General features: G+C 42.6%; 1 protein-coding gene across 6 annotated transcripts in view; it reads left to right on the forward strand.

Annotated features, from left to right (window-relative positions):
* LOC118006537 (ankycorbin) overlaps positions 1 to 27,234 on the forward strand; it is a 139,891-nt gene that overhangs the window by 40,681 nt on the left and 71,976 nt on the right. The window contains exon 1 of one of the 6 annotated variants that reach the window (XM_034999225.1): positions 18,902 to 19,268. The exons of the other annotated variants lie outside the window; for them this stretch is intronic. The gene's annotated coding sequence lies outside the window, so the exon portion shown is untranslated. Of the gene's footprint in view, positions 1 to 18,901; positions 19,269 to 27,234 lie in introns of those variants that run through there. 6 annotated transcript variants of the gene reach the window in all.

Consider the following 27,234-nt stretch of genomic DNA (forward strand, 5'->3'; position numbering starts at 1 on the left):
GTCTCATTAAGCTTTAAAGTTCTGTATTTCCTGTTCAGGTCTCTTTGTAACTCCCTCTGCTCCCATCCATCTCTGTGTCCACTGGTAATTGCGTCTGTGATGGAGTCCGAAAGCAGTACATTTATTTTTACTGGAGTTGTGCGAAGTCCCACGGGCATCTGGAAAAAAAGAAAGAATCTACTTCATAATTGGAGTGTGTTCAAGGCTCCCTTGGTACCTAGTCAAAATGTATCCTCCTCTTCCTCTTGCCCGTGACATTTCTTGTAATCTCTACTCATGAAGGACAAACAGGGAGGAAAGAACATGGTCCTACTGTATATAGTGGTTCTAATGACCGTCTTTGAAATATGCAGGTCTTTTTTTTTTTCACGTTTCCTTAAGCACAAAGCGGAGCTGTAGACAGGAAATCTCTGTCTCTGACCTTCTGTCCAAGGGGAAAATCAAAGCTCAAATGTCAAGAGGAGAGAGATTGAGATAGAGGCAGGAAGAGAGGAAGAGGAAGGAAGGAAGAAAAAGGCTCTTGATGTCTTTTTTGTCTACTGTATTTGTGAATTTGTTTGGTTTCTGAAGTAGAGGAAGGAAAAGTTAGCTTGTCAAGAAATTAGGAGGTATAAAAAAGCTAGGCTGCCTTCTGAGTTTTACCTACATATAATTGAATATATAATTTAATATATTCTTTAGAACCATATTTAAAGTAATAACACAGCTAAGAAATTCCAGTGTTTTTAAGAAGTCTACAGAGTTCTGACCGTATAATCATGTCAGCTGTTGAACAACTATCAAGTAATTACCTTGCCCTTTTTACCAAAACAGAAAAACTTTTCTGAAATTTACTTAGTACCTACTTTATTGGCAGTGGGTATCTTTAGATGTCGATATTTGGATGTTTTGCCAAGTTGCAATAGTGAAAATATCAGTAGCTTTTTTTTTTAAACAATAAAATTTTACATTCTATTAAAACTATGGAGGGATGCCACGGATAAACTTAGATGCCTGAAAGCCTGTGTGGAGTCATTTAGTTAAAACATTGCCCACAGGTAGTGATGGAACAATTATTCATATAGAAATTTAATTTCTACAGTCAACTTTCAAAGTCAATGGCTACTTAATGTCAATTTCACAGAGGTTGGGTTTTCCTAGTATTTCTGAGTTAGAGGGTTAGCTCTCCCCTCTATTGTTTATAAAAAAAAAAAAAAAACCCCAAAAACCTTTACCCATATAATCTTGGGCAGTTGTTCTTAACTCCCTCTGCATGTTAAAATTACCTGGGGAGTTACAAAAACAAAACCAGAAACAAAAACCTGTTACTACTCTTCATCCCACCCAGCCCCAAACCAATTAAATCCGATTTTCTGGAGAGGAGCCTGACCTGGGTATTTTTAAGACTCCTTTGACGATTGTCCTGAGCAGAAAGTGTTTAGAACCACTAATCCAGGATGCCAAGCAGTCCTGTAGTAAGGAAGCAGTGTTGTAGATCTTCCTGATCTGAGAGGCATCAGAATAATCCGCCCCCCAACCAAGGATGTCGAATTTGACCTTGGTGAGGAAATGCGTCCCCACTAACCAACTGTATTCATTTACTAGGGCTGAAATAACAAAGTGCCATAAGCTGGGTGACTTCCATGCAATAGAGATTTCTTGTCTCACAGATCTGGAGGCTAGAAGTCTGAAATCAAGATGTGGGCAGGGCCACGTTCCCTCTGAAGCCCGTCTTCCTCGCGTCCTCCTAGCGTCTGGTAGTAAGCAGCGATTTTCAGCAGTCTGTTCTGTAGACACCTCACTCCAGTCCTCTGTCTTCATATGGCTGTCTTCCCTCCACCCATGTCTGTCTCTGTCCAGATTTCCCCTTTAAGGACACCAGTCATTGGAATAATGCCTACCCTATTGACCTCATTTTAATTTCCTCTGCAAAGATCCTATTTACATGTAAGGTCACTTTCTGAGGTCTTGGAGGTTAGGACTTCCTATCTTTTTTTGGAGAACATAATTCAAAACATAACACCAGTAGGTGAAAAAGAATCTTTAATATCTATCATTCTTTTATTCATTACATTCTGAGGGTTTAATTCTTCACTCATAAAGAAACCTCCAACCATAAGTTTGGAATCTTTTTCTTCCATGGAAGGGTCATGCCAGATATAAGTGGTTTCTGATATAATTAACCCCTGCCCCCCACCAGATTTTCTCAGTATTAGCCTGGGTGAGAGAGCAAATGAAATCAAAATCCCCTACAGTCTTAGAGTTCATCCATCACATTTGTTCTCAGGTCCCCCTTGGTTTCAGAACTGCTAGGATGGTTGGAATTACAAGTAACTAACATGTCCTCAGTATCTTTGTTTGGAGGAAAGATGTCACAAGGGACAGGGGACACAGTACAGAACGGTTGACTTCTAAATGTTACCAAGGGCACTGCACCTTTTCCATCTAGCTTTAAACTTGAATCCCCAGAGAGAAACCCTTCTACCCATAGGCTAAAGGCCTTCAGTCAACTTCAGGTGACCCTACTGGGTGCTCCCTAATGCACTGTGGGTGCTAAGGAGCCTGAGAGACATTTAACATTTGACATTTGTCAAACTCGTGTCCTAGTTGATAGATTGAAAAATTAGAAAACAGTCATGCCAAAAGCTTTCTGTAAGGAAATGGACTGATTTTATATGATCCAGTTTGTTCATGTGACAGATCTGGCTGGTTAAAGCCCTTGGTTGCTTGGTTCATAATTGCTTTTATGATTCCTTTTTGGTGAGGCACCCTTGGTCTCTTCCCATGGAGTAGGCCCTCTGATAGGACTTGCCGCAGTATGGGAAAGAACTGCCATTATCTCTTGCCGCTCAAGGGTGGGCTGGCTGCCTCCGAGGCCCCAAGGCTCAGGAATTTGCTGAGACGGCCAAGTTGGTTGGAGATTAGATTTCATTGTTTCCCATACTTGCTTGATGATAAGGATCACTTAGGGTGCTTGCTAAAAACAGGGATCCCCAGGTCCTCTCCCTAGAGATTCTGGTTCAGTAGGTCTGGGTGGAGCCTGGGAATCTATATTTCAATGAGGATCTCTTCTCCCACCCCTTCACCACCCATCCCTTGCAGGTGATTCTTATTAATGAATGGGCTTGAGAAACACAGGGCTAAAGGACTTCTGACCAGTATTTGAAGGTAGTAGGATTCTAACACCTTTTTCCTTATGGCAGAGATTGCTAGTAGACTACCCAATTTCCTTTCTCCTGTTCTTTCTTAGTAATAGGACTCCATTAAAAACAATTGGGGATGCAGCATACTCAGCTAAAAGACCGTATTTCGCAGCCTTCTCTGAACTGGTTTTGGCTGTGTGACCAGGTCCTGGTCAATGAGAAGTGACACGGAGGATTGGAGAAAGGCTCCATAAAGGGATCTTACCACTCCACTGAAAGCTATTCCATAATCTTTTTTTTTTTTTTTCCTTCTTGGGATGAGTACTTGATGGTTAGCATTCCAGCTGCCATTTTGGACCCTGAGGTGATCTTAAAGATGGAAGCCTTCCATTAGGTTGATAGAGGGAACCCCAATCTCGGGTGTCCTTGGGGCTGTCATGTCAGCTCTGGGCTCCTCTCAGACTCTGTATATTTATACTCAGTTTATACTTCTATCTTGTTTAAGCCACTATTATTTTGGGTTTTCTTTCATATGCAGTCAAACCTAATACTTATTGATATAGCTCTAAGTTTGGAACTTTGAGTTTCCTTTAAGCTAAAGTCTCATTAATCAAGTGACCTCTGTGTCTTCACGGTAGATTTCTTGACCCTAAAACCTACCTTCCTTACCCCAAGAGTACGATTTGGAGTTTATACTTAAGGACCGTCTCAGTTCCAAGAGGCTGGAACAAGTCCCTTGAAGGGAAGAATACATTGAGTCACCTTGTATCCTTAGTGTCTCACAGTAACCAAAGAAAAGGAGTTTTCAGTTGATTTCATGCATGAACAAAGGAATGTTGAGTGAGAAGTAGAGGGGATTGGAGGAAAGCAAGACAGATTTTCCCTTCTTTATATTTTCCTACTTATGAGTCTGTGTATTGAGGGAGTTCAGTTGTAATAATGTGTTGAAAGTATGCTATAAAATATAAACTATAAAATGTCTTACATATGTTATTTACTGGGCACTTAGTTATATATAGGATGTTGCTTCAAACTGTTTAGTTTGATTTCTCCAAGTGGCACTGCTGGATGTTAACAGATATATAAGCAAGAGAAGTTTCCTTGTGTGAAGTAAGTTTTGAAAATGTCCTGTTTAGGTTTCTTTAGTATAGGACTGCTCAGTCTCTTTGAGGTGTTAATGCACATTGTAAATGTCTAAGAAGAGAAGATTGTATGTGGGGGAGAGGCTGTGTGTGTGTGTGGGGGGGTGGTATGGAAATATTTTTTACTATAAAACCCTGGGGTGCGTACCGTGAGGAACAGGACAACCTTGGAGAAATGCAGCTTTATTGGGGGAGATCACACAAATATTGTAAGAATACATATTTAGTACCTTTGATGCAAGGTCCTGGATCCATACATGAAAAGGGAGACGTGGTCTTTGCCTTCAGAGAACTTGTACTTTTCACCGGGGATGCGGGACATTTGCGTGTGGAAGAATTAATATTCAGGGCACAATCTTAGTGCTGCATAAATGATATAAGATACATGCTTTAAAGTTGCAGAGGAAAGCATAATCTCTGCAAAGTGGATTTTCGGATAAATCAAAGAAGCATTTCTGAGCACTTTCAGTGAGTACTCTGGAAGATGCCAAGGTGAGCAAGACCCAGCGTCTTTCTTCTGAGAGCCTGTAGTATAAGTGATGGTGGGGGTAGGTCAGGATGAGGAAAATGATAACAGGGAATGAAATCAGAGAACAAAGGCAGTGGCGAAGAGGTTCCAAGAAGAAAACTCCTACCCAAGGGAAGGGTTAGGAAGGGGAAGGACAGACTCACTAAAGGAAGGATCTTGCCAGATGGGCAGAATTTCCAGAGAGGTGGGACTGAGGTCATTCTTTTTTTTAGATTTTTTTTTTTTTTTATTTGACAGAAACAGCGAGAGAGGGAACACAAGCACGGGGAGTGGGAGAGGGAGAAGCAGGCTTTCTGCTGAGCAGGGAGCCTGACGTGGGGCTTGATCCCAGGACCCTGGGATCATGACCTGAGCCGAAGGCAGACTCTTAATGACTGAGCCACCCAGGCGCCCTGGGACTGAGGTCATTCTTGATAGAGTCAACTCTAGCCTTCCCAAAGGTGTGGAGGTGGGATGCGTGAGATGTGTCACCTGTGGTCCTCTCTGTCTGTAGTGAGGTGGCCTTGTGGGAAAATAGTGGGGGAGAAAATGGATTTGGGGGCATACATCTAGCTCCGTGAGTCCTGGGGTGAAGTGATTGTGTTTCATTTCTTTAGCTAGGGAGTCATTAATGGCTTTTAAGTAATGTCCTGGGTGCTTGCCTTTAGGAAATTTAACGTGGGAGGGTAGTGTAGGTAACTTGGAGGGTATTAGGTCTGGCCATAGGGAGAATGGGTTAGCATGTGGTTACTTAGGGGAGAAAGGATAAAAGACTAAAGGAAAAGAAAGCCAAACCTGGACAGAAAGGACCAGGTAGATTCAAGAGGCTTCAAAGTAGACTTGGAAACCCTTTGGACATCCAGATGAGAAACAGATAAAAGATGATGGATAGTTCCATTCTATTAAGTGGAGGCAAATGGTAAGAAGAGGCAAGAGGAGGAAAAGTTGATTCTTTTGATAAGTTAGGGATGGCAGAATAGGGTTTGACTGTGGTTCATGCCTTAAGGAAGGGGCAGTGAGTGTAGCAATTGGAACTGATGGGTTTTGGCCGCAAGTCCTGCAGTAAACTTGGCTTTGCGACTTAACATCTCTGTGCCTGCCTTTTGGGTCATCATGCGGTTAAAGGACCTGATATGTGTATTTTGGTGCATGTGAACTCTGGCTGCTACTGCTATTTCTATACAGAAGAGAGGGAGGCTTACGTGAATGCATTGTATTCTGAAAATAACCTATGCAAAGACCCTGCAAAGAAGTACTTTCTAATACTGGTGTTAAATAAAACTTATTTTTTATTTTTTTAAAGGTTTTATTAGAGAGCATGCATGAACGGGCGGAGGAGCAGAGGGAGAGGGTCAAGCAGACTTTGTGCTGAGTGCAGACCCTGACGTGGGGCTCGATCTCACAACCCTGAGATCATGACCTAAGCTGAAACCTGACGGAGCCACCCAGGTGCCCCCCCAAAATAAAACTTTTAAAAAGGAAGACCCTCAGGCTTGACTTCTTTTTTCATCCATGATCTGTTTAATAGGAAAGTTTAGATGTTTTCCCTGAGTATAATTTCCTGAAATGAGCCTACTCTTCCGATCTATAGTGCTCTACTTGAGTTTTCTTTTTGAGTAATGAGGTATAGTTCTATTAAAACTGTGTTTGAATTCTTCAAATAGATTTCTAAGTTTCAACTATAAAGGCTCTATTATCATATTTCTCTATCATTTTTAAGCATCTATTAATGTCATTTTAAACCTCTATTTAATGGTTTCTGTTCCTCAACCCATTGTTCTTTAGAAGAGCTGTTAAGTCACATTAAACACAAATGAGATTTGCAAAATAATTTCAAATTTTTAGGGAGGAAACCATGTGCAATGTGGTGTTGGGTTAATTGGGATGGGGAAAGGGAGGGAACACAATTAAGTGTATGTACTTTTTACTGGGCATTCCAGCCAAGAAGAGAAAATGATTTACTATTTGATTTTCAGGGCTGAGTGGTTTCACTTCTTGTTAGACTCAGGGTCATGTGATCTTGATCATATGTTGACATAAGCTAGAAGTATTGGCCTAGCTGTAATTATTGGACAGGACAGGAGGCAAGAACTCCCAGCTTTAAAACCCAGTAGTATATAATAATAATTACCCCTCTTTCCTTGACGACAAGAGCAGAAGTCTTGAATATGCAATTAGAAATACTATTCCAAATACCTTCCTGGCATTGTCAGAAATTCTTAGCCCCAGGATTCTGTTTTTCACTTACTGCTTCTGTCCAACTCTCTGATAAGGGGCATGGATGGTGGTTGCTGATTCTATTAAGATTAGAAGTGCAATAACCCAACCTTGAAAACAACAGCTGGGCTGAAAGGATAAATGTGTAATAATGAAAGTCAGCTCTGGTCATCAAAGAAAGGGTAGATCAAGAGAAAGGGGATCTTGGGACCATGGAAACTCTCCTGACCTCTCTCTGCAAGAATGTTGTTTTATTGGGGTCAGAGGTTGTTTGGGTTAGAAATAAAAGAGGATTTTTTTTTTTTTTAAGTAGTACCCAGGTATTGCAATGGGTGCTTCTCTATAGCATTTCTATACCTTTGTGGTGAAAGTGGGATTATCCCCATTTTACAGAAGAAACTGAGACTCAGAGAAGTTAACGCTTTCCCACAAGGTCACACAGCTCCGGTAGGTGGCAGAGTTGGGATTTGACTCCAGGCTTGTCTGTTTCAGATACCTACCATCTGTCACATGAGCAAAGCCTAGTAGTTTTTTCTTCAGAATAGGTCCACAAACTGTCTCTCATTTGTCCTGTAAGCACCTGGTCCAGGCAACACCCATGTCTTACTGGGGATGGGGCCTCCCTGCTTCTCCTCTTGCTCCCAGTAGCTAGAGAGATCCTTTTTGTCAGTACTGTGTCCAGAGACCTTCACTGGCTTCCCATCCCAGATCCACGAGCACCCCCTCCTGCTCAGCCCCCCACTGACCCTACAGTCCTCTTGTGGTGCCTTTGCCCTCCTTTGCATTTCCTTGAGCCCTTCTTAGCTGCAGGGCTTTTCCTTGCTGTTCCCAGCCTGGGCATCTTCAAGGCTCCCTTCCCCTGGACCTTTGCTCAGACCTTAGGGAGGTCTTCCTTGATGCCCCCGCTTCCCCATATAATATTGTATATTCTTGTCACTTCTTATCCCCACTTTTAAACGTGTGTCACCGTTGACATAATACTTGTTCATTTGTGATACACGTATTTGTTTAGGACCTGTTTCTTCCCCTAGAAGAGCAGCCCTGTGGGAACATAGGCTTTGGCTAGTTCACAGCCAAATCCCCGGCCTGGCACATAAGAGGTGCTCAAGAAATCTTTGTTGAATGAATGAATAAATAGATGAATGAATCAGTTACCTCAGTTAATAAATTAGGGTGTTTTCATGAGTCTTCCCAGAATGCTTACAAGGCCAGATACTTTAAAGGAAGTGAGGATTTTTTTTTAAGGGACTTCCTGGTAGAAATTTATGTATTTGTATGCAGTATTTGGGTAGTTGCAGTACCGTACAAGAAAAACAACTGTACTTCCTGTCCTCTAGGAATTTGAAGTCCATAAAGAACTCTGACCTTGGAAGGGCCTGATAACATACATCTGGACTTACTTGTGGCAGAAGATGAGACAAATAGGCAGCTCTTACAGGATGCAACCTCTGTATTACAGGAAAAGCATGGGTTTGTTGTTGTTGTTTTGAGAAAGTGCATTTGTGCCTGCAAGAGGGATTGGGTGAGGGGAGAGGGAGAATCCCTTGCAGACTCCATGCTCAGTGCCACCCGACAGGGGGCTCCATCTCAGGACCCTGAGATCATGACCTGAGCTGAAATCACAAGTCAGACGCTTAATCAACCGAGCTACCCAGGCGTGTCAGAAAGGCATAGGTTTTCAGGGATAAGTATGTGTGGATTCCCATGCTCTCCCTTTGAGATAAGTGGGAATTTGGATATGATAACCCAGGTGAGGCAGAGACTCTTTGGCCCTGACCAGTTCCACTGGGGCTCTCCCCTTGTACCTCCTGGGTCAGCATTTCTGCCTCCATTTGGAAAAGACTCTGAGGAAGGTCAGCAGCTTTTCTCCTGTGGATAGCTAATTTGGGGCTGATTTCTTATAATATCTGCTCTCTCACTTTTTGTGCCCTTCTACTTCCTCCTCCTGCTTTCTAGGTCCTTTTTCTTTAAAAGGAAAGAGAGAAAGCCTGGTTAGACCAGATATCCATGAGAGTTGTTCTCTTCAGCCTTCCTCCATGGTTGGCAGGTTGGTGAGGTTCTGGGGAAGGCTGGGGGACCCTCAGGCTAAAGCTTCCTCCTTCTCTTGTGCCCAACCATATATTTCTTGTGATTGGTGCAATGCTTCCTCTCTAGGGTCGGGAAAAATGTTCTCTGACTGCCTGTGACCAATATGTGACTCCTGAAGTTGTACATTTATTGTGTGGGTGTGTAATGGAGTCTACTCGTGCATTTTATAAGGTGAAAGACATTTGCTTCACTTATGAATTAAACAGTAGTTCGTTGTTGGGTCATCTTTAGACTGTATATTTTAGAGGTACCAAAAGGGGTATCTTTAAATTGTTCACATGCCTAAAATTAATAATAATAAGACTTAAGAGTTTTAAAAGCACATTTGTTTTCTTCTTTCCCCACTTAACTGGAGCCAAAGAGCTTACAAGTAGAAATTATGGGTTTTGGAATATAGGCACCATAGACTTAAAAAATCTAGGTACAATTCTAATGTAGTTTTAGGAGTTGGAATTTCTTCGTTGTTTTGACACAAACCAACTTCAGTAGATATTTTAATTCCCTTCCTTTTTCTTCCCCATTTGGGGAAGAAGAAAAAAAAGTCCTTGTGGAATGCAGTGATTTAAGAGCTTGGTGGTAGCAGGAGAGGAGCCTGGAGGTTGGTCACATGGGCATTCCCCAAGCAAGGCTTTCTTAAGACTGTGAGCTCTGATGAGCAGCCCTGGGAAGGGAGTTTATCCCACCTGCCCCATGCATGCCCCTTTGTTCAGGCCGGGGGAGTGGCCCTCTGTGTTTTACTAGGCTTCCCGTGTGAATGTGAGAGCAAAGGACTCTGGGTGGAGTTGTCCGCCTTTTGTTGAAGGAGGCTTTTCTAAGGAGCGTTAAGTACCAGCACTCTTGCCTCGAGCACAGATCTGAACTGAGCTGGCTCCCCTGTCTCAGGGAGGGCGGTGAACTTGCTCTACATTCCTGAAGTTGTTCCCAAATCTCTCACCACCTCCTTCCAACCCTGCAAGAAGTGAATGCTTGCTTAGTAGGATATCCTGAAGGACAGAGGCAGGGCAGGGAGAGGACAGAGAGAGGCTCGTTCTTCTCTGCCCACCATCCCTGCCATGTGTGCAAAGTGGAAGGGCGGATACATCACCATCAGCTGCAGATGAGCGCTGGCCAGTGCCCACTGGGAAGAGCAATTAGCAAATTAATGAGTTATGGCTGAGGGGACCTCTCCGCTCAAAGCCCACTATTTAAGAGCGAGCCCTTGGTAACCACCTTTATTAAATAAACACAGATGGAATGTTGGTCATTTACAACTGTTTTCCTGCGGTAACACATTATCCAATTTACCAGGCATGAATGTTAATCACACACAAGGAGGTGTATAGTAGTTGGTGGTTCCCAACATTTTTAAGCACGAAAACCCTGTTCTAATATACATCTAGAAAGTTCATGGACCTTTAACTTCTAGCAACCATTTTATTATTATCTGTTGGTTGAGAAGGTGTATATATATATATAATCAATACCAAGATCATAATCAAAACCAAGATCAATAAGATGAATTTGAATTGTAATTATGAAATTTATTTGAAAATTGTGTGTGGCTGGGGGCATATTACACATGATGACTAGTGCTCATGGATTAATGGGATTTTCTCATTCCCCACCCGGTTGAGCACCCCCTGCCCCATACTAGGGTTAGAGCCCGCAGGTGGAGCTCCACTGGGAGAGTAGAAAGATTTGTCAGGCAGATCATGGGTTCAGACTTCCAACTCTACCACTTCCTGTATGATTCCCAGATCAGTTACGAAAACATTCTATGTCTCTGCTGCCTCCTCTTTAAATGGACGTCACACTTAAATGTCGTAGGCTTTGGGAGGAACTGAAGTTTTCTTGTACCTCACAGCGTGTCTGGCACAGGGAAGGTGGCACTTAAATGTCAGTGTCCCCCCTCCTGCCTGCTGTTCCTTCTGTCCAGGACAGACCCAAGGCCACAAATGGATACAGTCACATGATTTTTTCTGCCTCTGGGTATTAACTTGAGCTGTACTGTACATTCCAGTCACTAGGTCTGTTTAACAAGTGACAACTAATTTTAGTGGCATGAAACAAACCTTCGTTACCCTCGCAGATTCCCTGGACGGGGTCCACGGAGTGGGAGTCACCTGGCGGCTCATTCGCTCGTTGTCTGACAGTGGATGCTTGCTCTCATCTGAGACTTTAAGCTGAGGCTTTTGGCCCAAACGCTGACATCCCCTCCATGTGGCCTGGGCTTCCTCAAAGTGTGGTAGCTGGGTTCCAAGAGAAGCATCCTGAGCAAGAACAGACAGAAACCAGGTCAGCTCTGCCACCTTCTATCAGTTGAAACTATCACGAAGTCCTGCCCAGATTCAAGGGGAGGAGAAAGAGACCCTGCCTCTTGATGCAGGTGGCAAAGTTCTGGAAGAGCTGATGGGACCAGAAATCTGGCTAAGTGCCATATCATGTGCCACAGTGTATGAGCAATCTGTAAGTTTATAGGCAGAGGAGCTTCCAGAAGTTTCTAGCACTAGTGTTCCTTGGGTTACTGCAGTAGCCTGCCAGCAGGTGCACTTAAACCAAAAGCCAAGACCTTAACATGAAGGCCTGGAATACAGGGCTTTGAACTCTGTCCCAGGATGGGTATCACTTTCCAACTTTGAACCTGAGCCTGGGTTTTCAGCTAAAAGCCACTGAAATGTGTCCTGTTGGTAATGGAGCTCAGAGGTTCAGGTTACACACAGGAAGCCAAGGATAGACTCCTTCCTCCTTTCAGTCTCTAACTATAGTTCATGAGAGGAGTGGTCACCTACACCTCACATACCTTGCCCCCATGAGTAAACATTCAGTTACCTTTTTTCCTGAGATTTATTTTTTTACCTCCGATCGTTCTGGAAACGTTGTAGTGTGTGGAAGGTCACCTCTGGAGAAGAAGAGCTGACTTCTGTGGGATCTGAATTCTTCCGGTATTATCACTCTCATTTTTCCCAGTAAATAATCATTTCTCCACTCCTTCTGCCTCAGCTTGTTTGAAGTGAGATATTCTTAAAGCTAAACTAAACTCATAGGAGGATAAGCCAAAAAAGAAATTTTGTAGAGAAAGAGTGAACACGGAATTTTAAAAATGCACATATATCCCATAGTTCAATTATGTGCGAACCAGAAAGTTGGAGGGATGGTGGGGTGAAAAGAAGCTGTAGTTGTTTATCATTTCTGTGCAGGAGTAGGGTTAGCCTATAAAACGTTCCATTGCTTCCAGACTCTGTAAGTCACTTTTTAATGACTGTCTCAGAGTTTTAATCTGTCAAATAAAAGAATACTTCCATGAGGTCTCACCAAGCTGTTTGGGGTGCATGAGGGTAACAGCGGTGGAGAGCCTTTGCCCGTGTGCACATGTCATTCACATGTAAGTTCTGGCATTTTTTTGTTATCAGTCAGCGGCGGGTCTCTGATGTGGTGCCGTGTCACTGAGAAAAGAGAGACCTGCCTTCCCAGCCTTTTCTTTTTTAAGATTTTATTTATTTATTTGAGATAGAGAGGGAGACATCACATGAATGGGGGCAGGGGGGCGGCAGAGAAGCAGACTCCCCGCTGAGTGGGGAGCCCGATGCGGGTCTCCATCCCAGGACCGTGAGATCATGAACTGAGCTGAAGGCAGGTGCTCAACCGACTGAGCCACCCAGGCGCCTCCCCTCCAACCCGACTTTCCTTTTCTATTTCTTGTCATCTTCCTCTTTTGGTGCTCTCTCTCACCTCTTTTCTATTTTCTTGTCTTCTTACTGCCTTGCCTTTTCTTCTTTCTCTGTCTTTTCTAAGGCCCGCAGTGTCCCTTGGATGCCCGCAGATAATTGCCTGTCAGATCTGGAGCCTGAACAGCTTGTGGTCAAAACTACATCTTTAATCTATATTTACAGGGATTTTACATCATGCCCCGCTCTGGACTTAGAGGTTTGGCAGCCGATTTCATTATTACCAGCAGCCTGTGCGGAGGATTATTAAGCAGGCTCAAAGACATCCCTGCTGTTTGCTACACGTAAGCAGGACACAGAATATTGTCCATGTGACAAATCAGTGTCTCAAATGAAAAATGTCTGTCTTTATGCCTTAGGTTTAGTGCTGTTATTTAAATCATCTCCTTATTTTCTCTGCCAGTCAGTGTTTAAGTATATTTGTGTGTTTTTCTTGACCGGATACTTCTGACTGCTATAGAGGAAAGCTATCCTTCCCCAAAGTGAGTTTCATGTATGCCATGGAGCATATATATTAAATCAGATTTTTCCAAATAGGCACAATGTTATGGGCTAAGTTTTAGACCCCCCTGCCAATTCATATGTTGAAGCCTTAACCCCCAGTAGTTCTGAATGTGACTGTATTAGATTGGGCCTTTGAAAAGGTGACTAAGTTAAAATGAAACCTTTAGTGCGGGCCCTAACCCAATCTGACTGGTTTCAGAAAAATGGGACGCACGCAGAGACACCAGGGGTACGCAGGCATATAGAAAAGACCATGGAGAACACCACGAAAAAGTGTCCATCGCCAGCCGAGGTGAGAGGCCTCAGAAGCAACCAGCCCTGCTGGCTCTTTGATCTGGGACTTCCCAGCTTCCAGAACTGTGAGAAAATTTCTGTTGTGTAAGCCACCCAGTCTGTGGTATTTGTGGCAGCTTTAGTAAACATGCCCTCGAATTTTACTGAACATTTGTAAAGCCAAGTTTATATAACGTGGAAACAGCCAGATAAATACAAACTTAATTTTACTTTTATAGGACAGCTGTTCAGTGGTGGTGATGGTCAGTAGGAGTCAGGGCTCTCTAGAGAACCAGCATGGATAACACCTCTTCCTGTCTGTCTGCCTATCTGGATTCTGAGGGGTTGGCTAGCATAGTCATGGGGCTGGCGAGTCCAAAATCTGCAGGGCAGGCAGGCAGGCTGGAGACCCAGGGAGGAGTTGATATTACATTTTCAAGTCTGATGTTAGAATTCCTTTTTGGGGGCATCCCAGACTTTTTAATGGTCTTCAACTGATTGGATGAGGCCCACCCATATTATGGAGAATAATCTGCTTCATTCAGAGTCTACTGATTTAAACGTTGATCACATCCAAAAAATACCTTCACAGGCTGGTGTTTCACCAAATATCTGCCTAGCTAAGTTGACACATAAAGTTAGCCATCACGTGGTGTTAATGCAAATGTGATAGCCTGGGCTTACTTTGTAAGAAAAGTGGGATTTCAGAAGGTGATTTAATAAAAGCTCACTTTCCCAAGGTATTATTAATAGTGGTGTGCTTTTACATGGATAGCCTCACTTGATCTTTTCAACCAGCCTTTTGTTTTAATATAGTAGGAGTGAGTTGACCACACATTCAATCCTAGTGTGCTCATTACCTCTATGTTTCTGTTGATGATACAAGAAGTAAGTGTGATGTCCAGTGTGGCCTACATTGTCTTTACACCATGCTTCAAAATTTCAACACTTGCTACATGTGTTTCATAGGTCACTTGGTCTGTGCTTTTTTTGCCTTGGTATCTTAAGCAGAATATAGAAAACCGATGAGACCTGTGGCTTAGTCTTTTGGGGGGCGGGGCGGATTTTGCATCATTATCCTACTTTGCTACCGTGGGAATTCCTGCTTAAAAATCTAGGCCTGCAGTTGAGGTAATGTTTGAATTTTACTTCTGTTACTTCTGCTGTCCATTCGATTGAAGCTTAGAAAAGTAGCCGTCTTTTAAATTGAAGGCGCCTTTCTGAGGCAACAGGCTCTGGTAGAATGGAGAGGTGGGGGTCTCCTAGGTAACCATACTTGGGCAGCATAAATGCCCTCCTTTTAAAAGGGCCCGGGTTTATTTAACATGTGTTGGTAACTGTTAAAGAAGAAACCATTAAACCACCCCTCCCCCCACCATCTTCATTGTGATTTAAATCTATCCCTACTTTTCATTCTTGCATAAACCTAATTAACAGCCTAATTATTTAGAGTGCTTTAAGACCAGGTGACAGAGTCCCCCTTTTTCTAGAAGGGATTGACATTTTTCTTTAGGAGCAAGTGAAAATATATTTATGGGTAGTTTGCAAAAGGATTCAAATCATTTAGGAATACACCACTTTTTTAACCCCCCCCTTTTTTTCCTAGTGTCTGCAATTTAAGGATCATGGAAGTAAATTTTGGGTTTATAAAAACCAAATAGCTTTCTAAGGATATAAGACCTGAATGTACTTAACGCAGATTACTTAGAGAAACTAGAAAAAAAATGGAATGAATATTCATTATATCTTTGAAAGGAGGAAGGCATTCTGAGTGCAGAAGCAATAGAAAGAATCGCCAAGTACACTTAAATTAGCTTTAATTTGCCCGGTATTAGATGGATGGGAGGGCACACTGCCCCTCCCCACATCCTATTAGTAGGCAAATAACAGAACCAGAAAATATTTGTGCGGGGGGAGAAAAAAACCCATCAGTCTTCATTATTGTCAACCCATCAACTCAATTCAGAACAAGCAGAGGACATCAGAAGACAATTCACAGCCAGTAACTGACCACATTGAATAGTGTTCTCACTTGCCGATAATCAAACCCTGCAAATTAAAATCAGATGCCAAAAATGTGTTAATCAATGGTGAGAGAAATGTAAGACCTGATCAGATATTTGATGATATTAAGAAATTATTCTCGGGGCGCCTGGGTGGCTCAGTCGGTTAAGCGGCTGCTTTCGGCTCAGGTCATGATCCCAGGGTACTGGGATCGAGCCCCGCATTGGGCTCCCTGCTCGGCAGAGAGCCTGCTTCTCCCTCTCCCTCTGTCTGCCGCTCTGCCTACTTGTGCTCTCTATCTCTGTTAAATAAATAAAAATCTTAAAAAAAAAAAAAGAAATTATTCTCAAAAGTCTTAGGTATCGGGTACCTGGGTGGCTGAGTTGGTTAAGCATCTGCTGTTAGCTCAGGTCATGATCTCAGGGTCCTGGGATAGAGCCCCATGTTGGGCTTCCTGCTCAGGGGGGAGGCTGCTTCTCCCTCTCCCTCTGCCCCTCCCCTCTGCTTGTGTGCAGTCTCTCTCTTTCTCAAATAATAACATCTTTTAAAAAAAAAGTCTTAATGTATCATATGACCTCACTGATATGAGGAATTCTTAATCTCAGGAAACAAACTGAGGGTTGCTGGAGTGGGGGGTGGGGTGGGAGGGAAGGGGTGACTGGGTGATACACACTGGGGAGGGTATATGCTCTGGTAAGCGCTGTGAATTGTGCAAGACTGTTGAATCTCAGATCTGTACCTCTGAAACAAATAATACATTATATGTTAAGAAAAAAAAAAGATAGCAGGAGGGGAAGAATGAAGGGGGGGAAATCGGAGGGGGAGACGAACCATGAGAGACGATGGACTCTGAAAAACAAACTGAGGGTTGTAGAGGGGAGGGGGGTGGGAGGATGGGTTAGCCTGGTGGTGGGTATTAAAGAGGGCACGTTCTGCATGGAACACTGGGTGTTATGCACAAACAGTGAATCATGGAACACTACATCTAAAACTAATGATGTAATGTATGGTGATTAACATAACAATAAGATTTTTTTAAAAAGTCTTAGGTGTAATAATGGTATTTTTTTAAAAATCCCTGTCTTTTTGTTTAAAGACTTTATTAGAGAGAGAGAAAGAGAGCGAGAACTTGTGTGCGCCTGAGCAGGGAGAGGGACAGAGAGAAAGGGGGAGAGAGTCCTAAGCAGACTCTGTGCAGGGCTCGATCCCTGGACCCTGAGATCAGGACCTGAGCCAAAATCAAGACAAGGGCACACTGCTTAACCGACTTAGTCGCTTAAGCGACCGTGCCACCCAGGTGCCCCAAGAAATCACTGTCTTTTAGAGATATATGCTGAAATATTGAGAGATGAAATTATATGATGTCTGGAATTTGCTTCAGAATTGTCTAGGTTGGGAAGGAAAGGAAATGAGCGAAAGCGTGGATAAAATAAAACAAGGGGGAGGGAAGCGAGTTGATATTTGGTGAAGCTGACATGTTTACATGGGGATTCATTACACCCTTTTCTCTTTTTGGGTTCGAATTTTAAAAAAATGTTTGCAATTTTTTATAATAAAAATGTAAAAATACAAAAAAACCCCACAAAACCCAAAGACCCCTTTAGCTAACTTCGAAAAAAAAGAGGCAACCAGATATTTGGTGCTTTCTGATGTAAGTACATGGCACCTCCAGGAAGTATTGATTGTTGCCTCAAAATTGAATTCAGAGGAAATCAGGACGTAGAGAAACATGTCAGATGTTTTTATGAGACTCAGTCAGCATACACTCTGTAGGACAGTGACCTCGGCTCTTCAACAAATAAAGAAAAACAGGGTGGAACAAAATAAAAAAACAGGATGGGAAGTGAGGCGAACCTTCAGATTAAGAGACCGAAGAGACAGAACCACCATTTACAACGCAGGGAACTTGTTTGTATTCTAACAAACCAGAAAAATTTTGAGGCAATAGGGGAATTTGGACATTGACTGGATTTTTTATGTATTTAGGCATTGTTATAATTTTCTAAGATATGATATGGTATTGTGCTCAATGTTCTTAAAAAAAAGTTCTTATTGTGTAGAGACATGCTGAAATATTTATTGAAGCTGTGCTATGTGGTCTGGGATTTACTGCAGATGATCTGGAGAGGGAGGTATTTAAAATGGGAGTATAGGGACGCCTGGGTGGCTCTGTCTGTTGAGGGTTGGCCTTCGGCTCAGGTCACGATCCCAGGGTCCTGGAATCGAGTCCCACATCGGGCTCCCTGCTCAGCGGGGAACTTGCTTTTTCCTCTGCCTGCTTCTCCCCCTTCTTGTGTGCTCTCTCTCTCTCTCTTTCTGACAAATAAATTAAAAAAAAAATCTTTAAAAAATAAATAAAATGGGAGTATAAATGAAAGGAGACAGCCACCAGTTGGTAGTCATTGAAGAGGATGATAAGTTACTTTCTTTACTCTTAGGTATGTTTAAATATTAACATAATAAACTGCCAGTTTTTGCCCATCGTTCTATGACTGTGAACATTGTCTACAGTGATGATAGCCAGCGCACTCATACTTTTCTACGGTCCTTTATGGAAAGCAATTTTATCTAAGGTATCTTTGAAAATGAGATGCACAGATATGTTTCTGGCTGTGTGCTTTATTTCCCTTCTTGAAAATAACCTAAATGCTAGACAACAAAAGAGTTAACTTTTTCACGATAACTTACGGAATTTTACATATAACAATTTATTATCTACAAGGTTGCTTTTTAAGTTTTTTTTTTGACAGAGAGAGACACAGTGGGAGAGGGAGAAGCAGGCTTCCCGCGGAGCAGGGAGCCCGATGCAGGGCTTGATCCCAGGACCCTGGGATCATGACCTGAGCCGAAGGCAGATGCCTAACGACTGAGCCACCCAGGGGCCCCTAAGTTATTTTTAACTTAAGTAATCTCCACCACCAACATGGGGCTTGAACTCACGACCCTCAGATCAAGTGTAGCATGTTCCTCCTACTGAGCCAGCCAAGTACCCCAGGTTGCTTTTAATTATGTCAGAGTGGAAGAAAGCAGGGCAAAAGTCAGTTATGCTAGAAAAGAAATACTTAGGAAAGTTGGCCAAAAGGAAATAAAGCTAAGTGTTCAACTTTATTTTTAGGAGAGTATCAAATTATGGGTGTGAATATTCCTCTTGTCTCTCTTTTTGTAGTTTTCTGTTACATGGTTATATGTTGTTTTTAACATCTTAAACATGAAAATATGTAATGTTGCAAATTGGGAAAATACGCCCAAGTATTTTTAAACTACGTTATTTATCTTCACCTAAAACAAAGATACTTTATTTAACAAAGTAATATTTGGGGGGGGGGGGCGTATTTTATTTTCTTAAGTGAATGGCCAGTTATTTTGCAGTTACATGCTCTAGATGGACTCTTGTGTAAGATGTTTCTTTGCACGTTTATACATTGACTTAATTATTTTAGAATAAGCGAGAGAAAGTCGCCTTGGCGCTTCTGGCCCGTGGGAGGTTTCACCTTTTCTGACCTGGCTACGCGGAGGCCATTGGCAGAGCCGTCCTACGTCTTGCTTTTCCATTTCCCACTTTCTTGGCACTCAGCTACCTAAGTGCTTCCCTTCTGCAGGACTCAAGAACATGGAAGAAAGAATAAAAGAAAGAGCAAGCAGCATTTTACAAATAGTTTGGGAAAACTAAGTTAAGGAAAGGACGAGTTAAGCTGCAGATCCTCTGGTAAGCTTTCCTTGTGAACTTTGTCGTCTCCTGGCTTGACAGAAGGCAGGTGAAAGCACGGGGATCATACAGGCTGGGTGAGGTTTGCATGGATTCAAAGCAGCAAGGTTGAGGATTAACCCAAGTGACGAATGGCCTGACCTTCCAAAGTCCAGACATGGCCAGGGTGGCATGTCATGCTTTAAAGGAGGAAAGATGGGGGGGGGGGGGACAGTGGAGTGAGAACCTCACTGACCTGCTGCTTTCTGTCTCTTAAATTTGTGGCAAGGAGAGCATCACAGGCCCCATAGCGGAAGGGCAGGTCCAGCATGGTGCTTAGAGATGGTCAGCTTAGGGATGCTCCAGCACCTGGAGATGCAGGTCCAGCATGGTGCTTAGGGATGGTCAGCCTTCCAGGAATTGGCCCAGAGGCCTGTCGTCAAGGTAGGTGGCATTTGGGCATGGTGGGGGGAGGGTTGCTGTCCGCTGTGCAGGGATGCTAAGCTGTAGCCTGTAGACTGGTGTCTTACTCTCCACAAGCAACCAGAAAAATTTGGCTCATGGATTTGATAATATATGTAGATACAGCAGTAGTACTGGATGTGTTGAATTAACTCTCCCTGACTTTACTGAGACCGTTCTTCTGGGTCTCTCTCACCTGGCAAAGTACTAGCACTTACCATTAATTTTGCAAAATATTTACCCAGCTTGATATTTTAAAGTCGTTAATATAGCCTGTTTGGGTACTTAGAAGATTTTTCTCCCTGATATCTAAAAGTAGTGATAATAAGGCTATAATTGACACCCAGGCCAAGCTATTATTGACTTCGTCCGCAGTCACTTACCCTCCTCTGTTTGAGGTCCTGGAGTAACTCCTCTGTGTTTGGAAGCTTCCATGTGGTTTGTGCTTGCATTTCTGAAACACAAGCTGTTCATCTCAGTTTAGTTGTCTGAAGTGTATGTTGCTTAAAAAAACAAAAAAAGGGAACAATAGCAACAACCCTGATTGTTTTATTATACTTAATTTCCAGGATTCTTAGAAGTCAGTTGGTGGGGGGCAGGGAGAGAATATGAGAACAAGATGCCGTAAGGAATCTGAGGCTTAAGAAGGTGAAGGAAGTTCTCCAGAATCACACAGGTACCTGGAATTTAACTTTCCAGAGCACAGGGCCTTGTCACTCTGGTTCATAGCTCTGTCCAGGGCACAGAAGGTGCTCAGTAAATACCTACTGAATGAATGAATGAATGGGCCAAGCAAGATTCTGAGCCCAGGCCTAACTCAGTATGATCACGCCCCTTTTCAACACGTGCATTTAACTGCATTCAAGATGTAAGTATCGAACTGTCTCAAGTCCATGAGGTATAACTTTGAAAAGGTTATTTCTTCAGTCTTTACCTTCAGCCATGCCAGACTGAATCTCCCATTCCTCCCTTGACAATGTGCAACTTCCATAAACTTCCAAAGATAAATCCAGTTTGAAAAATCAATTTTAAAATTGATTTAAATCTTCTCCCTTTTCCCCAGTGCAACTTGACCCTGACTCACAGCCTTTGAAGTGAAGGGAGAGTTGGGGTATCTTGCTCTTTCACTCATTCTTCCCCTTGCTCATCTGGGGTCTAGCACCCCTCCCCCAGGTTGGGGACAGAAAAGAAGCACTGGGGATAAGGCAGGGAAGGTGAACATCTCTACACTTTGCTGCATGCAGATGCTGTCCTCTCCATGCTGGTCGAGGCTGTGTCTCTGGCTAGCAGCTGGCTCAGCACATCCCAGGTCTCTGCTCCCTGACTCAGGGGCTCTGCCTCTGGCTGGACCCTTCCTAACCCCACTCTCTCACTGACAGGGACCTCTTACCCCATAGCAGCCATCTTGGGTAGGTATCCACAAGATGGCTCAAGTCGGGCTTTATAACATGGTGTTCGTTTGAGTTCCAGGAAACTCACTTGACCTTGCCTCTCCAAACTGGGGGTGTGTTGGCTTCTTCCCTGGTGTCCCCTCCCTCCCCTTCTACCTTCCCTCCTTTCTCTCCAGTTCTCTTCTGCTCTGGACACAGGGGAAATCAGCCAATCCCTTGTCTTAGTAAATGGCAACCAGTGAAAGAGAGGTTGGTCTTTCTTCTTGCAGATACCCCCAGTCTGTCTGTGTGATTCACTTGATATCCCCACCAATTGGTGGGCAGGGGAATGAGCTGGAAAGGCTGTGGAGCCTGAAAGAATATGGCCCTGCCCTCTCCTCAAGGGACTCTTCCTCTCCCTGTCCCCAGTATTCTAAGAGAGACCAGGAAGCTGGTATTAACAGGGCTGGCTCTGTTACTTTGGAGGAGGTATAGGACCCCAATTTTATTAGAAATTGGGTCACTTAGTGGTTCTCTGTCCTCAGTGGTGGGCTTTGATCTCCAATGCTGAGGCAGTGGGAGAAATTATACCAAGATTTTATCACAGACACTTAGATACCAAAGGCATTTTAGCAGAAGGAAAAGCATGTATGTTGAGTTACATCATTCGTTGTCTGAAGGGTTAAAAAGTATTGTAATCTTATGAATTGGGGAGATTAACAGGCAGGCTGGGAATATTCCAGCAGCATTTGTGCATTATCTCATTTATTCTTGAAATCAGTATACGGACATGAATGTTCAAAGATGTTCAAGACCGAGCCATTTATAACCATGTAAACCTGGTAACAACCTTAGACGTTCATTACCATTTTAGCTGTAAAAACTTTTGATGGAGCTTTTTACTGATATGGGAAAATGTTCAGCATTTTTTACCTGGTGAGAAAAGTAGCTTATAGAGCACAACATTTGCTATATGCGGAGAAATAAATTGGGCAAATACAAAAAAATGAACAGAAAGCGATTCTATTTTATTTTTACTTTTCTGTAGTTTTTGAACTTTTTAATAAGGAATCTTTTTTTTTTTACATATGTAAAAATATTTTTTTAGAGATTTATTTACTCGTTTGAGAGAGCATGCACGCGAGTGTGTGTGTGTGGGGCGGGGTGAGGGAGAGAGAGAGAGAGAGAGGATCCAAACACTCCACGCTGAGCAAGGAACCTGACGTGGGGCTCGATCCTACAACCCCAAGATCATGACCCCAGCTGAAACCAAGAGTCGGATGCTCAGTGGACTGTGCCACCCAAGCTCCCTTGTAAAAATATTTTTGAAAGGAATTGTACAATTGATGAAAAGTTAGAATATGTAATTGTATCAGCTCTTCCGTCTTTTAGATGTCCTATGTCCTTAATTACTGATGATTTTTTTAATATTTCATAGTTTCCAAACATTAAAGCTTTTAGTTTTTTTTCTTACTTGGCCTCGTAGGTAATACTTCATTCCACAATCTGGCTTATATTTCAACAGCTGTACGTCCTAAATATTATTTGGCATTTGTAAGTGCATGTGGTAATTTGGAAAAATGCCTTTATTACAATATAAATCTTCCAAGTAACTTGAAAATCATGCTCTGGCCTTCAGTTTGAAGACTAGACAATGTGAATACTCTTAACTCGTACCAAGAGCCTCCAAATGCTATATTAGTCTTATATCCTGACTATTTTGTAATTTAATGGAATCAGTAAAGTGTTTCAGGGAAATTATTTCCACAGCGCTTAAGTGCCTACAGCTTCATAAACCAGAATGGAGTTTTAGCAGGCAGAGAAATCGTGGCATCACAGATCTGTATCTCCTAGTCCAGACAGTTGAAAATCAGCCTCTAAGCTCTGTGGGTTAGGAGCCTACCTTGGGGTCTAATTTCCTGTAATACCTCCAGGCCTAGCAAAAGCAAGTTGATTAATACAGGTGATTACGATGAGGAAACATTTACTTAGCCCTGAATGTGTGCAAGGCACATTATATGTGGTTTTCATGCATTGTCTTGTTTTAACCGCACAATGGCTCTTTGGGACAGGTGGTTCTTAACCTCTTCTGAAGGGACAGGGACAGAGCTGGCGTATGCATAGTAATGTGTGAGAAGTCTAAGTATTTTCGATGCCAAGCTGGCCTAAAATTCCATAGTTATGGACTCACCTTGGGAAGACTTTTGATTAGGTGTATTGAAATTCAGGTTAAATTAGAGTATTTACATAAAAGTCTGTATACAGTGTGGGTTTGAATAAATTGACATAGCAGTGAGAAAAGGCACAAAAGTTCCTTAGTGTTATATGAAAAATTTTCTAAGAATTTATTTTGGTTGGTATGTTAAAAATTTTATATATATATTTGTAAAGATTTTATTTATTTGAGAGAGAGAACGCGCACGAGCAGGGGAGGGGCAGAGGGAGAGGGAGAAGCAGAATCCCCGCTGAGCAGGGAGCCCGATTTAGGGCTCAATCCCGGGACCCCGGGATCATAACCTGAGCCAAGGCAGATGCCCAACAGACTGAGCCACCCAGGTGCCCCATAAAAATTTTTATATTTTTTTAATTTAAATTTTAGTTAACACCCAGTGCAGTTTTGGTTTCTGGAGTGGAATTTAGTGATTCGTCACTTGCATATAACACCCAGTGCTCATCACAAATGCCCTCCTTAACACCCATCACCCATCTAGCCCATCCCGCACTCACCTCTATCCAGCAACCCTGTTGGTTCTCTGTAGTTAAGTGTCTCTTATGGCTTGTATCCCTCTCTTTTTTTCTTTTCCCCTAAGAATTTTTTTTAATGTTTGTCACATTTTACTTTATTGTATAAAATCTGTAGAATCCCATTTATGTTCTAAGTATTGTCATTGATATAGTCAATACAAATAGAACAATTCAAAGGCAGGATAAGCAGGCAAATCATTCTAATATAGTGCAGGATGTGCTGAGGGTAGACGTAGTGGTATTTAAGCTGGGCTGGAAGGATTTTTGACAACTTCAGGAAAATAGTACTAGCCTAAAATGTTGGAGGCAGATCCTGAGAATGGTTTGGCTTTTATGAATACTAGGGGGAATCATGGGGTTATCTGAGTTAATCCCTGTCATTCATTCCAAGAAGATTACCACCTTCTAGCAGAATGCTCTTTATATAAGAAGAGGGTATTGGAGGAACATATGGTGGTCTTACATTTTGAAACTTCAAGTCTAAAAGTCTGGTCTAGAGTGATGGCAGTCAACCTTGCGTTCCTGTTTTCAAGTTCCAAGTGTAGTTGACATCTTCATTGTTTGATAGGCATATGAACAACCTTTTTCTTTGTTATGTGACATTTATATCAACCAAAATTTCTACATTTTTGTGTTCTTATTTTATTCATGTCTTGGTTAATTGGACCATGTCTTTGAAAAGTTTCACAGGAGCATTTAAGTAAGGGTATTCTTGGTCTTTGCATGTTTGAGAACGTGTTTCTGCTTTCCGCACGGCTGAAGGACTGTGGGCTAGATAGAATTGCTCTATGGCGCTTTATTCCTCTCAGAACTCTGTTGGTGGTGGTCCATTGTCTTCTGGTATTCAGAGTTTTGGAGAAATCTGAGCCAGCCTGATTTGGGGAGACTTTGAAAATAAGCTGTTTTCTATCTGGATACCAATAGAGTTTTTTTTCCTCTATCCTTCAAATTAAAAAAGAAAATGTCAACAAAATGTGTCTTGAAATACTGGTCTCTTCCCTCTTGCCCTCCCCTCTCACTAATTCTAGCTACTACTTAGAGACTCATTTAATTTTCTCGATAAACGTTTCTTTAGCTCAGGGTAGTTTGCTTTTATTCTCTTATTTCTTAACTTTGCTGAGATTTCTCCATCGTACATTATGTTGCCTGGATCCTTTTTATTTTTTCCTCTCCTCCTTACTGTCTTTTTTCCTTTAAGTTACATTTGTCTTTTCCTTTAATTTCAAATTTCCTAGATTCCTCTGTCTTCTCTTCACTATTTCCAACACATTTTAAATTTGGCATCTCCATGTAGTCTTCTCTGAATCCAGATTGTTCTATGGAGAAGTTTCATGGACCTATTTTTCTCCTGAATCTAGTTGAAAACACACATTAGGAAACCTCTCTGGTTTCTTAAGGACTCATTCTGTTACAGGAATAAATGTGCTCTGATTCTCAAAGACATTCTCTTCGGATTGGGGGAGCTTTTCTTAGGGCCTGTGCTGTTTCTCTCCGCTAATATTTATAGCGTGAAGGCTGTGATCATCTGGAACTGAGGGACGAAGAGATGGGTTCTATCAGATATTTTAAGATTCCTATTCAAATATTTCAATCCAAAAAAAAAAAGCAGAAGGGAAACTTAAGAGTTGTCAGTCTACACTTTGCCATTCAGAAGTCCGGCAGCCTGAGGAGGGTATGGGATCAGCTGATTGCAGCAGGAAGCTGTCTGTGCCAAGTTCACTGGCAGTGGCGGCTTGGAATCCACTGGGGCAGCTTCCCCTTCTTGGCTGGGCGCAGTTGCCTTCCTTAGGCACTGGCCACACATGCCTGCACTGCTGGTCCCTTGTGTTTTTTCAGTGTCCCGTTGGCACGTGGCGCACTCCGTGATGACCCACCATCACCATCACCCTTGATCCCTCTGAGTTAGGCACCACGAGTGGAGTTTTTCTGGGATATCTTCTGGGCATGTTCCTGGAGGGCAAGTGGGCAGCTCGTCATTGTCATTCGTCCTCTTGGCCTTTCTTTAGACTTGTCACATCTGCCTAAAACTACAAGAAATTGCCTGAAGTCTCTGGCTTGTGGATACCCACTTTCCATAGTTTCCTGTGCAGATACAAGCCTTCCCTTCATTTTATATGCTGCAGTTCATTTTAATGGGACACTGATAAACCGTTCAAGATATTTAAGGCATTGATGAATTTTCCCAGGGTCCAAACGACTTTAGTCACTTGGCTTAGAATATAATTGCAGCTGGAACTCCTGGGCTTGTGTGCGGCCGGCAGCGGATCTCATCTGTGCTGTAGCCAGTCAGGAAATCTGGGCTTGGCCATGGGTGTATATTGTGAATGTGAACATCAGCCAATCCTAGAGGAAAAGAACCACTATTGAAAATAACAGAATGGGCATTCCCTGAGGAGTGTGAATAATAACCATATTAGCTAACACTTACTGAATGCTTACCATGTGCCAGACACTGTTCTAAATATTTAGCAAATACTTGATTCATTCAACTTTCACAGCAACTCTATGATAGAGGTTACTCTGATGATTTCTTATCCTACAGTCGAGGCACACAAGAGGTAAATCACTTGCCCGAGCTCTCAGTGGTGGAACGGGGCTCTGAATGCAGGCAGTCTGGCTTCTGGGTCCAAGCATTAAAGCACTATATTAGACTGCATTTCAACAAGTGGGACTGAGATTGGCGATCTGATAGTGTAAGGAGTTTGGATTTGTTAGAATCGACAGAAGGGAGCCATCTGATGCCTAGCAGTGCAGGGAGGTGTCAAGATGAAAATGTCAAGATAACAAATTGTTGCAATGGAAAGGCTATCTTGAGGGAACCACGAGGGCTGGCTTCTTCCTTAGTATTTTTACTAGCAACGTTATCTTTGAAAAAGCTCCATGCTTTGCTGGTGTCTTTTACTCAGGCAAACATTCATTCACTTGATAAACATTTATCCATCACTGGCCACATCAGCCCTTGTGCTAGATGCCTGGGAAACAGATTAAGGGCTGGGGTCCCTCCCCTTGAACTCACAGTCTACGGCACACCAGTAGATGTACGCCAAGTGACTTTTAGTGGAAATTATTTCAAGTGGTAATAAGTTGTATGTAGCATATCCTGGAAAATGGAGCTTCAAAATTCAAAAGCGTCCGTGTTTTTATTTCATTGGTTTTTTTTTAAGATTTTATTTATTTATTTGAGCAAGAGAGTGTGTGCACAAGCATGGGGAGCAGGAGCAGTTCCAATATTGCTTGACTGAAGTTTCTCCCTTTGGGTGGTTTTTCTGTGTGTTCACTTGGCATCTAGCTCAATCATAAAATTCTAAGGCAAGACATTTTGGGGGAGTCCCTTGTGGGATCCAAAAAGGTAATGAATGAGGCTTCACAAATAGGAACATTGATGAGTTTCCCAAAGTTTTCTGTATTTG

This window comes from Mirounga leonina, unplaced genomic scaffold (genome assembly GCF_011800145.1).
Source record: "Mirounga leonina isolate KUSES-001 unplaced genomic scaffold, KU_Mleo_1.0 Mir_97, whole genome shotgun sequence".
Classification (NCBI taxonomy): domain Eukaryota; kingdom Metazoa; phylum Chordata; class Mammalia; order Carnivora; family Phocidae; genus Mirounga; species Mirounga leonina.